The sequence below is a fragment of the Dipodomys ordii genome, unplaced genomic scaffold, assembly GCF_000151885.1.
Source record: "Dipodomys ordii isolate 6190 unplaced genomic scaffold, Dord_2.0 Scaffold26, whole genome shotgun sequence".
Taxonomy (NCBI): Eukaryota; Metazoa; Chordata; class Mammalia; order Rodentia; family Heteromyidae; genus Dipodomys; species Dipodomys ordii.
The window spans coordinates 1,320,323-1,335,590 of record NW_012267242.1 but is presented as its reverse complement, the minus strand read 5'-3'; the positions used below and the strand labels follow the sequence as shown (position 1 = coordinate 1,335,590).

The following is a 15,268-nucleotide window of genomic DNA, read 5'->3' as shown; positions in this document are numbered from 1 at the left end:
ACATAAAACAATCCACTATTATTAGTATTAAACGAATTTAACAAGTTGCTGGATACAATCAGTTTATCAATTGCACTAAGCAATTAGAAAATTATTTTCAGGTTACAACTACACAAATGCGTTGAAAGCATCAAATATCTATTAGTTTTCTTTGGCTGCTGTAACAAGTTACCACAAACGGGTTAAAACACTTACGTTCTGGTAGTGGAGGCTAGCAGACTGAAATCAAGATGTCAGAGGGGCAAATCTGTACCCTGCCTTTTTCAGTTTCTGGTGTCTGCTGTTATCTGCTGTTATTTCTTGGCTTGAAACCACATAACTAACCTCTTTTTCTTCACTCTCCTGTGTATGATTTTAATATAAGGATACTGTGATGGCATTTGTGAGGACTCCTTGATCCCATCTACAAAGACCTTTATCCATGTAAGGTGGCATTTAGATCTTCCGGAGTTATTTTGGGGCCATGGTTCAATCTACTAAGAAATAAATTTTGTCTAAGGCTGTATAGTATATTTTCTCTGTAGAAAATATACTATTAGAAAAATTAGAGAAACCCAAGTAAATGAATAGATCTACTATGGTTATGAGTTGGACGACAGTATTGTAAAGTTGTCCATTCTACTCACTAAATCCACTGACTTACTGTAATGCCAATTCTATTAGGTTATATGGGTATTTGTATATAAATTGATCAAATTTATATGGAAATTGAGGTAGTCAAGAATAGTCAAAGCTGGGCACAGTAGTTCAATCCTGTAATCCAAGCTTTTTGGGAGTCATCAGGGGATCACAGTTCAAAACTAGCCCGGGCATAAAAGTTTAGAAGACTCCATCCCAGCTAATGGCTGTGGTGTCATGCTCCTGTTAGCCTAGCTACTGGAAAAGAACAATGGCTGGACCCTAACATCCTCAGCCCTGTGGGGAAGCACAAGAAAGAGGATCACAACCTAGGCATAAATTGAGACTATACCTCAAAAATAACTGGCAAATGGGCTGGAGGGATGGATCAAGAGTGCCTGCTTTGCACAATGAAGCCTGACTTCAATCCTCAATGTTGGGGGTGGGGGGAGGGGGATAAAAATGAATAATTGAGATTGGAAGAACAACAAAGCTTGGTGATTTAGCAGAAAAATAACATGAAACCTACAAAATAAAAACCCACAAAAATGAATCCAGTGTGGTACTGACATAAAGGTATATAGAAAGTAGACTAATGGGCTCATTGTGGTGACACATGCCTGAAATCCCAGCACTAAAGAAGCTGACCTGTGGTAGTTTATACAGAGGGGATGCTTTAGTACTGTGGAGGAAAAAGTGGCCATTTCAATAAATGACCTGGACAATTATCCACGTGTGTGGCTGGGAAGCAGGGGAGGCAAGAGAAATTTGAAAAGAATAGGAGAGTGATTTACTGAAAGCAAAGGGCTAGAGAGCCAATGAGAAACCATCACCAGGGCAGGAGAGAAGTCCACTGAATTAAAACTCAAATGCTTGCACAAGAAGTTAGATCTTAGTGACAGTTGTTTTTTTTTTGTTTGTTTGTTTTTTTTTTGGTTCCTCTGGGCCTGGGTGCTATCCCTGAACTTTTTTTTTTTCTCAAGGCTAGCACCACTTGAATCATGCATAATTTGGGTGGTTAATTGGAGATAAAAGAATCATAGACTTCCTGACCTGGGCTGGCTTTAAGCCACAATCCTCAGATTCCAGCCTCCTTGTAAGTTATTTGAACCCCCCTGTGAAACATCCAACATCTTACAGATTGAGATATTAAAATCATAGGTGCAATGAGTCCAATTAAGTTTCCCTGTATGCATATATGAAAGTTCAAAGAAACTCCCTTTTATAATTTTTTTTAAAGCCTAAACCATAAAAATGTAGGGCATAATAAAGGGCACTGAGAATGCTGGGTGTGTGTGGGTTAAAATTTTTGATAGGATGTGTCTGAGTAGGTCTAGAAAAGTAATTGACAATGGAGAAGATTCTTAGGTTAGCCATGAAGATGTAGGGGACAAGCATTCCTGGTAAGGGAACCTGATGGCAAGCCTGGCATTTTAGGAAAAAGCAAGGAAGCCAAGGTACATGGGTAGAGTGAGTAAGAGCGTGAAAAAAGAGAGAATTGTCTGGGGTCAGTGATAGTGGTAGACAAGACTCCTCAAAAATGATTTTTCATTCTGAGTTACATGGGGAGCCACTGGAGGGATTGACCAGAAGAATATCATCTAGCTTATATTTTTAAGGAGGCCACAGTAGCTCCTGTGTTGAGAAGAGACAAGAAATCAGGATAAAAGACAGGAGGCCTACATAAAAGACGTGGGGGTAACCCATATGTAACCTACATATGGGGTAGCATGAAACTACTGCAGTGATCCAGAAAAAAAGATGGTGGCTTAGATCAAGATGACGCAAGGTGATGGCTGCTGGATATGTTTTGATGCTAGAATCAACATGATTGGCTGACTGGTGGTAGAGTATATTCAAAATAACGTACTAAAAAATGCCACCAAAATGTTTAATCTGAGCAACTGGAAACATAGCTACCAAAGTGGGGACAACTAGAGGTGGAATAGGTATGGGGAAGAGTTAAGTTTTGATCTTGTTGGGATGGACATGTCTGTTGGACATCCAGGTAGAGATGTGAAATAGATTTACAAGTCGGGAGAGGGGGTTAGTGTTTAGATATATAGTACTAGATAAAGGATACGCAATTTTCAGGACCCAAAGCAAACTGAAAATGAACCTTTGTTAAAAAAAACTATTCAGAATTTCAAGGTTGTGACAACAGTATTAAAACAACTGCAGTCCCTTTCTGAGGGTAAGGACCTTAGGACTGTGCCATCTCCATGAAGCATGGCCCTGGTTGAGAATCCTTGGCATACACGTACTCTTTAGAGCCATGACAAGATTGTGAATTGTAGATTGAGAACCAAGCATTGGGCCACTCCAAGAGCTGAAGATTTGGAGAAGCTTGCAAAGGAAACTGAAGTTAGAAGAAAGCCAGAAGAATGGAGCAAGAAATAAAAGGAGTCAGAGTGACCACCTGCATTCTAAACTCCTGACACTTAAACACAATGAAGACAAGGAATTGACCACTGCACTTACAAATCTGAGAACTTTTGCAATTTTATTTATTTTTTTAATAAACTAGGCAAGCCAGGCAACCAGTGGCTCACACCCATCCTAATTACTCAGAAAGTAGAGAACCAGAGAATCATAGCCCAAGGTTGCTCCCCCTCCCCCAAAGAAGAAAAAAAGTCAGACTATCTCAACCAATGGGCATGGTGGCATATGCCTATCATACCAGCTGTGTGGGAGGTTGAGATCAGGAGGGATCAAACCAGGCAAAAAGTTTACGAGAGCTGAGCACTTGTGGCTCATGCCTAAGAGCTACTCAGGAGGCAGTCCGGGCAAGGAAAGTCCATGAGACTCCTCAATTAACCACCAGGGAACCTGAAGTGGTGCTGTGGTTCAAGAAGTAGAATGCTCACCTTGAGCTGAAGAACTCAGGGACTGCCCCCAGGCCCAGAGTTCAAGCCCCAGACCCCCCCAAAAGTTTATGCGAACCCCAACTCAAGAGCAAAAGAGAGGCATGGTGGTATGAGCCTGTCATGTCAGGAAGTATAAATAATTATGAATAAGATTGTCTAGACTGGCCCTTGCAAAAAGTCAAACCCTACCTAAAAAATAGCCAGAGCAGTGATCCATGGTTCAGCCAGTACAGCATATGCCTAGCAAGAGTGAAGCCCTCAGTACCAAAAAAGAAAAAAAGGAGACAGAGATACTAGGAAAAACTGAGAGATTACAAACCATAAAACTAATGGTCAAAAATGATTTCTTAATATGATTTGACAACAAAGATGTACCATGTGCTACATTTATACAAACGTCCTATAAATACTGTTACATGATTAATGAAACAATCCATATTAAGAGGTCTGAAGATAATTTTACAGTCACTTTAAAATTTTTGTAAGTTACTTTCTTATGCAGCATTGAGTATGAGGATAATGTATCTTGAAACAATATTTAAAAATATTCCAACTTCTTGAAAAAAATCCTTCTGGAATACCAATTATTCATCTATCCCTTTCTCAGTTTTCATTTCTCCTCATATCTCTCCAGGTGCTTTGGTAAGAGACTGATGTGAAAATACTTTGAAACAAGAAGAAAGGTCTTCCCAACTTGAGTGTCATGGTAATTTTAAGTATCAACTCTGCAGGCATCTAGGGGTTTGTTGAAGAACAAAGCATCTGTTGCCTGTTCTTACATATTTTCACATGCTGTATTCTAAGATTAAAGAAAAAATAAGTTTAACAAGGATCTAGCTTTTGATGAAAAAAATTTTTGGTGGGTTTTTCACATAAACATTTTATAACCCAGAGAGTTGTGAAAGGATGACGTCATTAGAAGCCAGGCTTTGAAACGTATTCTCAAAAACCAGAGCTGCCTGCTTCTAGGTTTAATATATTTCTGTAGTTAGCAGGATACCACAGCAGGGGGCGTCAAAGAGATAAGAGTGTACCTAGAAAATAATAGTTACATTTTCGTATTGAATATTGACTTTGCCTTTAGGAAGAGAATACAGTTACATTCCCAATATAAAAGAATTTTTCCAAAGCACATCTAATACTCTAGGATCTGAACCAGGTGTCATTTAAAGCCTTCAGTGACTCACTTTTGCTGATCACCCTGAATCTGCAGAGAAATTCCCTTATGGACATTTTCATCACACAAGGAATTTATAATAACTAGGTATAAGTAGTTGAGAACATCAGAACTGTAGGTTAGGTTATGCTTCTACAGTTTTAGGACAAGCAAAGGTTGCAGTCATTGTCATAAGTGCATAGAAACATAGCCCTAGTCTTTTTTCTGTTTCTGTAATATTCCCTAGAGGGAACGCACTTTCCCTAGAGGCCTTTCCTGTTATCTTACCTAAAATAGAGTCCCTGCTGCCAACTTTTCCATCATATCATTTTGTACAGTTTAGTCATGCAGGACAGGTCATAGGTGCATCATACATTAAAACATGCAAACAAGGTCCCTTTTCAGTATAACTATAGTGAATGCTCTTTGAAGGCAATGGATTTACTTAGCCTAACTCTTAGACTCCAACATAACACAGACACTTTAAAATAGTATTTACTAAATAAATGAATACAGTTCACTTTGCATACGAGAAACCCAAGTAGCCAGAACTTTAGCACATATTCATATGTAACTTTTAGATGTCTGCATAATTTGCTTTCCAATCTGTGTGATTTTCCAACTACATGATTCATTGAAATATCAATGTACATAAATAAAAAATATGATTCCAAGAGAGATTCTAAAAGATTACCATCCTGTGCTTCCTTACATATTATTCAAAGCATAACATATATTAACTTATCTGAGATTACTGACCATATTTTCCTGAGAACAAATGCCTTCGGGATTGTGGAAACAAATTTTTGTTATTTAAGACACCTAGGCTAGAGTATTTTGTTATAAATGATAGAGCTGGCAACTAAAATATATGGGTAAAAATTTAACATTATAAGGAGATAGAGAAAATGATATATACATTACTGGTAGAAATGTGAATTTTAATAGTGTTCTTAGAGATCAATTTAACAAAACTTATTAAAAATTGTTTCAACTCTTTTGCAACTTTGACATAATTTGTTTTAAAAATACTTACAAAGTAAATTTATCTACACTTACTAAATGGGTTTTTTTATTTATATGGACAGATTTCCAAGAGTAGAACTACTGGTACAAGATCATTTAAAAAATGCTTTTCTTGTGTTTCCCAGAGTTTTGATGGTTAAATTACAATATTGCTTACCGCCAAATATTTCATTTCTTAAAACAGAAGCAACATATTAAATACAAAAATTGGTTTAAGATAGTCGGCTACTAGTGACTAATGCCTATAATCCTAGCTACACAGAAGGCTGAGATCTGAGGATGTCGGTTCAAAGCCAGCCCAGGCAGCAAAGTCTGTGAGACTCTTACCTTTAATAAACCACCAGAAAACCAGAAGTGGTGCTGTTGCTCAAGTGGTTAAAAAACATTGGTTTAAGAACTACCGTCAGGGCTAGGAAGGTGGCTTAGTGGTAGAGTGCTTGCCTTGCATGTATGAGGCCCTGGTTTCGATTCCTCAGTACCACCTAAGCAGAAAAAGCCAGAAGTGGTGCTGTGGCTCAAGTGGTAGAGCGCTCCCCTTGAGCTGAAGAGTTTAGGGACAGTGCCCAGGCCCAGAGTTCAGGCTCCTCAACCAGCAAAAAGAAAGAAAGAAAGAAAGAAAGTTACTCCCAGCTGGGCATCAGTAGTTCACAACTACAATCCTAGTTACTCAGGAGGCTGAGTTCTGGGGATTGTGGTTTGAAGGTAGGCTGGGCCGGGCAGGTAATTAATTAACTAACCACCAAAAAAAAAAAAAAAAAGTGGCAGTTGAGCTATATAGTTCAAGTGGTAGAGTACTAGTTTTGAGCACAAAAACTTAAGAACAGCTCTCAGGCTCTGATTTCTAGTCCTAGTTCTGGCACACACACATGTCAAACAAACAAAAAAAAAACTCAGAAAAATAAAAGGTAGCAAAATTCTATGACTATGGAGATTGTGTTAGGTTTCTATTACTGCATAATGTTTATTCACATTTAGTGGCCTTTAATAAAAAAATACATTCTACAGTTTCTGTAACTGAGAAGTCTAAGAATAGCTTAGCTAGATCCTTTGAAATGATACAATCAAGGTGTTTGTTATCTAGGCAAGTCTCATTCAGAGACCTCAGTAGGAAAAAAATCAGTTTCCAAGTCCATTTGGGTAGCTGGCAGAATTTGACCCCCCCCCCCGCCACCTTTTTATTGTTGTTGCTATTGCCTAGGTGGAGCCTGGAGGTCATCTCTAGTTCCTTGCCATGCAGGACTGCCATTAACTTCACCAAACCAGGAAGGAGAAAGTAAAAAGTGAGTCTGTTGGCAAAATAGTCTTAAATAACACAGGAGTGTCATGTAGCATTTGTATCATATTATTTAAAAGAAAGTCTTAAATCCTGTCCACACTGAAGGGGAAAGAGACTATGCAAAGGCATTAAAACTCAAATATATAAATTATGATGGCCCTTAGAGTGAATTAGCCACTCAGATTTACAACTTCCATTGTCTGTGAATTAAGATGTATACTTTCTCTTGATATTCCACTAGTCAAATTTATCAGTGTGCCTGACTTCTCAAAATAAGCCAACAAGTACCCATTTTTTGCTTCTTTGCTGGATACTGCTTTTACTTTGTTCTCAACAAACTTTTGTTAACTTTTAACTTTTTGTTAAATACCTTCTAAGTAAAGATTTTTTTTCAGAGGTTATAAGAGGCCCAACCACTTTGATTTTCTGAAGCTACTACTATGCTAAAGAACTTGGAGAAATAAGTAATAAAGGTTATAATATTGTTATCTTTTAAAAGGAATTTTTTTGGGGGGTCTGGTTGTGGGGCCTGAACTCTGGGCCTGGGCACTGTCCCTCAGCTCTTCAGCTCAAGGCTTGTGCTCTACCACTTGATCCACACCGCCACTTCTGGCTTTTTTCTTTTTGCTTATGTGGTGCTGAGGAATCAAACCCAGGGCCTCACACATGCAAGACAAGCGCTCTACCACTGAGCCACCTTCCCAGCCCCCTAAAAGGAAAATTTTATAACTTTAAAAATTTAATATCTGAACCAGGTGATAGTGGCTCATGCCTGTTATCTGAGTTGTGTGGGAGGCTAAGATCTGAGGATTGTGATTCAAAGCCAGCCCAGGCAAGAAAGTCTGTGAGACTGTGAGACTCTTATCTCCAGTTAACCACCCCCTGCCCCTGAGAAATGCAAGAAGTGAAGCTGTGACTCAAGTGGTAGAGCACTATCCTTGAGCAAAAAACCTTAAGGATATCACTTACAACCTGAGTTCACGCCCCATACTGGCAATAATAATAATATCTAAAATGAAAAGTTAATAAAGCAGACTTTATAGAAGAACAAAGAAAGGATTCTGTTAACTTCAAGTTAGATCAATAGAAATTTTCCATTCTGAAAAAAATGTATTTGAAAAAGTTAATAGAGCCTTAAGAACATCAGAAATAATATCAAAAGGGCCAAAATATAGGCAGTTGTAATCCCAAAAGAAAAGAAAAAGGGTAGGAAGTGAGATATTAGTGGCAACAAAACATCCTTAGTTTGGTGGAAGACATACATTTACAAACTCAGTAAAACTCAACTAGGCTGGGCGCTGGTGGCACATACCTGTAATCCTAGTTACTCAGGAGGCTGACTGGGTATCACAGTTCAAAGCCAGTCCAGATAGGAAAGTCCGTGAGACTCTTATCTCCAGTAAACTACCAGAAAATTGGAAGTGGTGCTGTGACTCAAGTGGTAGAGTGCTAGCCTTGAGCTGAAGAGCTGAGGGACAGTGCCCAGGCCCAGAGTTCAATCCTCACAATCAACGAAAGAAAAGAGAGAAAGAAAGAAAGAAAGAAGAAAGGAAGGAAAGAAAGAAAGAAGAAAAGAGTCAACTGGGGTAAATATACAAAGGAAGCCCTGTCTAGTATACCGTAGTCAAACTGCCTAAACAGTTTCTGACAGGGCTCCCTTTTACTCCACTTTTGTATAATCTGTTCCCCTGAAGTATGGAAAGAGCCTAGTAACTTGTTTCTGTTGAACAGAATAAGACTAAACTAGTAGAATGCCACTTTTATGATTAGGATATAAAAATTGTGATTCTCTCTCTCTCTCTCTCTCTCTCTCTCTCTCTCTCTCATACCCTCTAGACTCCTTTTATTTGCTTTCATGAAGCAAGCTGCCATGTTGTAAGATGTGTGTGCCATGTTGTAAGATGACTGTGTCAGTGAACTAAGGAAGACCTCTGGCCAATAGCTTGTGAGAACCTGAGACTTCTGGCCAGCAACCCACAAGGAACAGAATACACAATAGCTGTGTGAATCATGTGCAGATTCTTCACCCTCAAGCCTGACAAGAATATAGCCTGTGAGAGATCCAAGGCCTGATGACCCAAAAAGCTATGTCCATAATTTCTGTGCTCCACAGAAATCATGCAATAATAAATGTGAAGTTTGGAATTATTTGCCAAACAACAATACATAACAACGTACTACTAAAAATAAAGAGGAAATTGTAAAAATATCCAGAAAAAATTAATACATTACATATCAGGGTAAAAGTCATTTAACATCTTTGGCCTTTTTGTCAGAAAAGGGGAGCCACGAAGGAAATAAACAATATTTTCAAGTGCCTAAAAGAATAAAACTGTCAATTCCACATTTTGAATCCAGCCATAATATCCTATGAGAATAAAATAAAACTAAGGAAGTTTCCAAAACAATTTATTATCATCAGTTGTTCACTACAAGAGATGTTAAAGGGAATGCATCAGATTGAACAGAAGAGACACCAAATAGTCAGATCTTCAGACCTTACTCAATCATATGCCATAAAACTGCCCTTTTCCCAGGTTCCCCAGAAACCTTATCTGGACTCTCCTATCTGATGTTGAAACTCTTAAGAACCTCAATCCTGATAAAAAAAAATCCTTTGATAAATGCAAGAAGAGACCAAAGCTAGTTCAAAATAATGTCATAAAAGTCATGCACTTTCTATCTAGACACAGGATATTTAAAGTAATATTACACTTAATACTTATCTGGTTTTCCTTGGCAACAATGTGAAGAGTGGCTGAACACAGAAGAGAGAGAGAAAAAAAAGGAATGTCTCTAATAGTTTCCATGGCAAGGAGAAAGAAGAAAGAAGCCATTAAGAAAGAAGCCATTATCACCATCTAAAACAGAAGAGCAGCATGTAATGAAGAGGCACCTAGCTCTACAAACCATACAATTTCAGAGGTAGTAGCGAGGATGAACTCCACACAGTTGTGAACCAAGATAGTACAGTATCCTGGTAGGATTCAGGAAGAAGAGAGGTTAAGTTCTACCTGCCTTGTCTCTTTGAAGTGGGTTATTCCTGCCCCTATTTAAGACTAGGACCATCATGAATCTGTTTCCCACCACATGCTCAGTGCCTGGAAGAAGATACATCCAATCAATAAACCATAGACAATCATGTGGATGCCAAATCACAAAAGGCATTTACAATAATAAATTCTAGCAGAGATATTATCAATTGCATTCTGAAAATTGTATGAATACAGACTGTCTGAGATTTGAAGATTATGCTATAAAAGGTAGGATCTGATTTATTTACCAACAACAAAAATGCACCTGTTAAGGCAGAACATTGCAAGTGGCTGCCTTGTTGATTGATTGATCTTGTCTGCCATTTCTCTGAGATGTGTATGCACCTGTTTCCTCAGTGCACAATAATTAATTGCAATAACTGTGTCTCCCTCGTAGGTACACATAGGGTGAATTTGAATGAGTTAATTTATGTACTTAGAACATTGTCTAAAGTGTTGGCTATGGTTACTGTTTTATCTTTAACTCATGCATCAACTGTACAGTTTACATTCTCAAGTATTAATGGCAATATGATGGCTGGTCCTTCTAGAAGTTGTAAGGAACTTTCCCTGCTTCTCTACTATAGATATTGGCTGCCTTACCTTTCAGTGTGTATTCCTTTGGACTTGCCTCACTTTTCCTTTTGGTGAAAGGGTTTCTCTATGTAGCCCAGGGAGATCTTCAACCCACAAGCCTCCTGATTCAGCTTCCAAGTGCTAGGATTACAGGCATGTGCCTTTACTTCTGTCTTGACCCTCCCTAACTGCAGACCATTCTCATGGTTACCTGACTTCAGGTTTTCAATCTGAACCTTGAAAACAAATCTCGGAACTAGGAGTCCTTAGCCAATTTCCCTAAAATATATCTTCTATTTTCTGGCAAATGTTTTACTTTCTTGCATTTGACTCTTTAAATTAAGAACTATTTAAATTAAGAACTAATCAAGCTGAAGGTGGGAGGAGACTTCATTTACAGAACATGTGCTTAATACTTGCCAGGCCCTGGAGAGAGAGGAAGAGAGAGAGTAAAATGAATCATTAGTAATTAGTGAGCTAAGTCAACTGGATCTGTCAGGGTCTCTATACATGTTTTCCTCAGAAAGTGTTTATGGTAATAAAGATGACAATAGTCAAGGCTTCATAGGAAGCTGTTCATACATCATTTTTCATTTTCTCTGAACTAATGTGAATGATGATATGACTTAAAAAATCCATGCAGGGGCCCAACGAGAAGGGTGAGGCTGCCGGAGCCCACGGCTGTTTGTCCTGAGACCCGGCGGTTGACTGGACAAGGCCACCAGGGCGTGTCCACCATGTTGGGCAAAAAAGCCATGGAGCTGGTCTGCGAGCTGCACCTCGTGCCTGAGGGACAGCTGCCTGCTTTCAACGAGGATGGAATCAGACAAGTTCTAGAAGAGACAAAAGCATCATATGAACAAAACCAGTCTGATGTGAATGAAACAAAGTCAGGTGGAAGAGGTGATCTGATACCAACCATCAAATTTTGTCATTAAGAAATCGGCGCTGCACTGTAGCCTATTTGTATGACCAATCGCTTCGGATTAGAGCTCTCAGGTGGGAATATGGTAGCATCTTGCCAAATGCTTTACGATTTCACATGTCTGCTGAAGAAATGGAGTGGTTCAATCATTATAAAAAGATCCTTGCGGGGCTGGGAAGGTGGCTCAGTGGTACAGTGCTTGCCTTGCATGCCTCAGGCCCTGGGTTCGATTCCTCAGCACCACATAAGCAAAAAGAAAAAAGCCAGAAGTGGCGGTGTGGATCAAGTGGTAGAGTGCTAGCCTTGAGCTGAAGAGCTGAGGGACAGAGCCCAGGCCCAGAGTTCAGGCCCCACGACTGGACCAAAAAAAAAGATCCTTGCTACTTACATGAGGTCACTGGGAGGAAATGAAGGTTTGGATATCACACAGGATAGGAAACCTCCGAAAAGCCTATATATTGAAGTGCAGTGTCTAAAAGACTATGGAGAATTCGAAGAGGATGATGGCACTTCAGTCCTATTAAAAAAAATAGCCAGCACTTTTTGCCTCGGTGGAAATGTGAACAGTTGATCAGACAAGGAGTTCTGGAGCATGTCCTGTCTTGACTGTGTCCGGGCTGAACTTAACATGAGGAACTTCCAGGCCTTGCCTAGATATGAAGCTGAACTCAACTCACAGAAATGCCTGTGCTTCAACTGTCTACCTCCCTCTACCTCTTCTTTGGATATTAAATTTAGATATATTCTTTAAGATGACCAAACTCAGTGAAAGAGTGCTTTCAGCATTCACTAATCCCTGAGTTCTACTGCCTGCAAGCAATAACAAACAAAAGCCAGAAATGCTTGGCAAGGAGTATAATTTGCTAACTCTGAAAGACTTGTGTTTTTCTGTATGGCACACCGTTCTGCCTATTTTCTCTAGTAAGCAATATCTATAATCATAACATTGTCCCAGTCAGGGCAGTGACCTTTCTGTTTTTTTTTTTTGTCGGTCATGGGGCTTGAACTCTGGGCCTGGGTGCTGTCCCTCAGCTCTTCAGCTCAAGGCTAGTACTATACCACTTGAGCCACAGCGCCACTTCCCACTTCTGGCTTTTTCTATTTATGTGGTGCTGAGGAATTGAACCCAGAGCCTCATGCGTGTGAGGTAAGCACTCTACCACTGAGCCACCTTCCTAGTCCCAAGGCAATGACCTTTTATAAATAGAAATAAACATGCTTAAGCATGAATCTCTTTTAAATAATGGGAATCATCTGTATAAGCAGAAGTCAGATCCTTGTATCTTGCTTGTTTTCTGGTGGTATTCACTCCTCTCCAGGGGGCTGAGTTTCTGAACTGCATGTTTCCAGGGAAAGATGATTGTCTATAAATATTTCTGTATGTGTAGCATGTAATTGCATACCAGTTTATCATTTGCTATTGGGCAAGGATGAAAGAAAGACAGTAGATTTTGTCTGAACCAGTGGGAATTGGTCTGGCTCGTAGCCCTGGTCGGTGGATTAGTCTCATCCTTTGTCAGGGAATAAACTGAGACTGAAGAAGGAACTTTGCGTAGTTTTCCTGCAGGTTTGCATCTCTGTAGATATGTTACTTATTATTTTGATAATAAGTTATTTCCCTGTTATCCTTATATATCTAATTAAATGTTTGTAGATTTAAAAAAAATTCATGCAGGAGTTTGGACACAGGACTTCACACTTTCTAGGCAAGTTTTCTACCACTAGAGCCATGCCTCTGCTCTTTTCATTTACTTGTTTTTAAATTAGACTTTCAAATTTGTGCCTGGTCTGGACAATGATTCTCCTATTTACACTTCCTGTATATCTGGAATGACAAGCACATAACACCACCCTCTTCCTGCTATTGTTTGGGAGGGAGTCTTGTGAACTTCTTGTCTGGGCTGGCTTTGATTCGCAATCCTTCCCAGTTCTCTGGCTCCCAAATAGCTAGGATTACAGACATGAGCTACTGCACCTGTCTCTTAAATGACTTTCTTAAAATGTTGTCAATATTTGTGAAACTGATCTCAGGCTTTTCCTCTGCCAGAAACTTGAAGTGAATCAGTAATTCAAACCACTGCCTGGTCTCCTCCTCAGGACTTTGTTATTCACAGCATTGTTTTCTCTTACATTTGAAGAGTTCATTTTTTTGTTTTTGTTGTTGTTGTGTTGGTCCTGGGGCTTGAACTAAGGGCCAGGGAACTGTCCCTGAGTTTTTCCTGCTCAAGGCTTTTGCTCTACCACTTGAGCCACAGTTCAATTTCTGCCATTTTTGGTAGTTAATTGGAGATAAGAGTCTCACAGCCTTTACCACAAGACTGGCTTTGAACCCCAATCCTCAGGTCTTGGCCTCTTGAGTAGCTAGGATTACAGGCGTGAGCCATCAGCAAAAGTTTATTTTTGATGTCCCCATATGTGTAATTTTCCCCCATCTATAAATTTACAACTCTTCTTCCATTGTTGTCCCAACCCCGAGTCAGCACTTGATTATCTTTTTTCTTGTCACATTGGAACCTCTGATTCTATCTTGACACACCAGCTATTCCATCATTTCTAACACCAAGACGAAACTCTTCATGCTTGGGATTTTTTTTTTTCATGTCGCTCACATGTGTGTTGTAGATCTTTTATTTGGAGCGAAATAAAGTCACCCCAAACACTAGGAAACGCAGGCTCCTCTCTAAGGTTTCTGAGTCTCTGTGAGGGTTCATCTTTTGTCCCCACATATTCAGGTTCAGGCTTTAATGGATGTGCATCTGCAGCTACTTGCCTGAAATTCTGTTCTTTCTTTAAAGATCTATAAACAGTTATGTAATTCCCTAGAACTTGCTCATAAAATTATCTAACACAAGCCTAATTTACACTAATGCAAATGACTTCAAATTGAACATTTTGCATCCTTTTTATGAAATGCTTTTTAGCTATGGTAATAATGAAATTCTCAACTGTCCTTCACCTTGATTTCCAACTACACATTATATTCTTGATTTTCCTTCTTTTCCTCATTTTCATTTGACCCATATTCAAAGTCATCCATAATTAAAAATAACTCTCAAAAAAACTCTCCTGTTTATCTTTTCCCACTTGATCTACCCATGCTGGTTCCCAGTAACTCTGTTTAGATTCTAACCCATCTTATTAATAGCCTATCAGCAAACTGTCCAGAATGAGTATCAATTTAAACTTTGAGTTTCAAAATAACTGATTTATTAGCCCTTTGAACAAAATCAGGAAAGCATTTTTCCTGTGTTTAGAGGTTATAATATATATTGTAACCTCTAGTTTGATACTATGGTGCCTCTAATTTGAGTTTTACCTTGGCCATACAATTTAAAAATACATATCTTTCATATTTTAGACTTCAATTTACTTACATTCTCTCCTTTTCCTCCCTCCCCTTCCTTCTTCCCTGCACTTCCTTCCTCCCTCCTATCCCCTCCCTCCCTCCCTCTGTCCCTCCCTCCCTCTCTTCTTTCTCTCTTTTTCTTTCTTTCTTTCTTCTCTCTCTCTCTCTCTCTCTCTCTCTCTCTCTCCTTCCCTCCCTCCCTCCCTTCCTTTCTTCTTTTTTGTGCAGGTCCTGGGGCTTGAACTCAGGACCTGGGCACTGTCCCTGAGCTTTTGTGCTCAAGGTTAGTGCTCTACCACTTTGAGTCACAGTGCTGTTTTCAACTTTTTGGTAGTTAACTCGAAATAAGAGTCTAATGACATTTCTTGCCCATCTGGGTTTGAAATGTGATCCTCATTTCTCAGCCTCCTGAGTAGCTAAAATTACCAGCATGAGTCATCGAC

General features: G+C 39.3%; 1 long non-coding RNA gene and 1 pseudogene across 1 annotated transcript; both read left to right on the top strand.

Moving 5' to 3' along the window:
* Positions 1-1,675: 1,675 nt before the first annotated feature.
* On the top strand, positions 1,676-10,129 carry LOC105984959. The gene is made up of 5 exons (XR_001175022.1): positions 1,676-1,714; positions 4,120-4,191; positions 6,866-6,947; positions 7,341-7,416; positions 8,780-10,129. It is a non-coding gene; the product is annotated as an uncharacterized LOC105984959 (long non-coding RNA).
* Positions 10,130-11,291: 1,162 nt separating this feature from the next.
* On the top strand, positions 11,292-12,096 carry LOC105984849 (annotated as a pseudogene).
* The last annotated feature ends 3,172 nt before the right edge of the window (positions 12,097-15,268 follow it).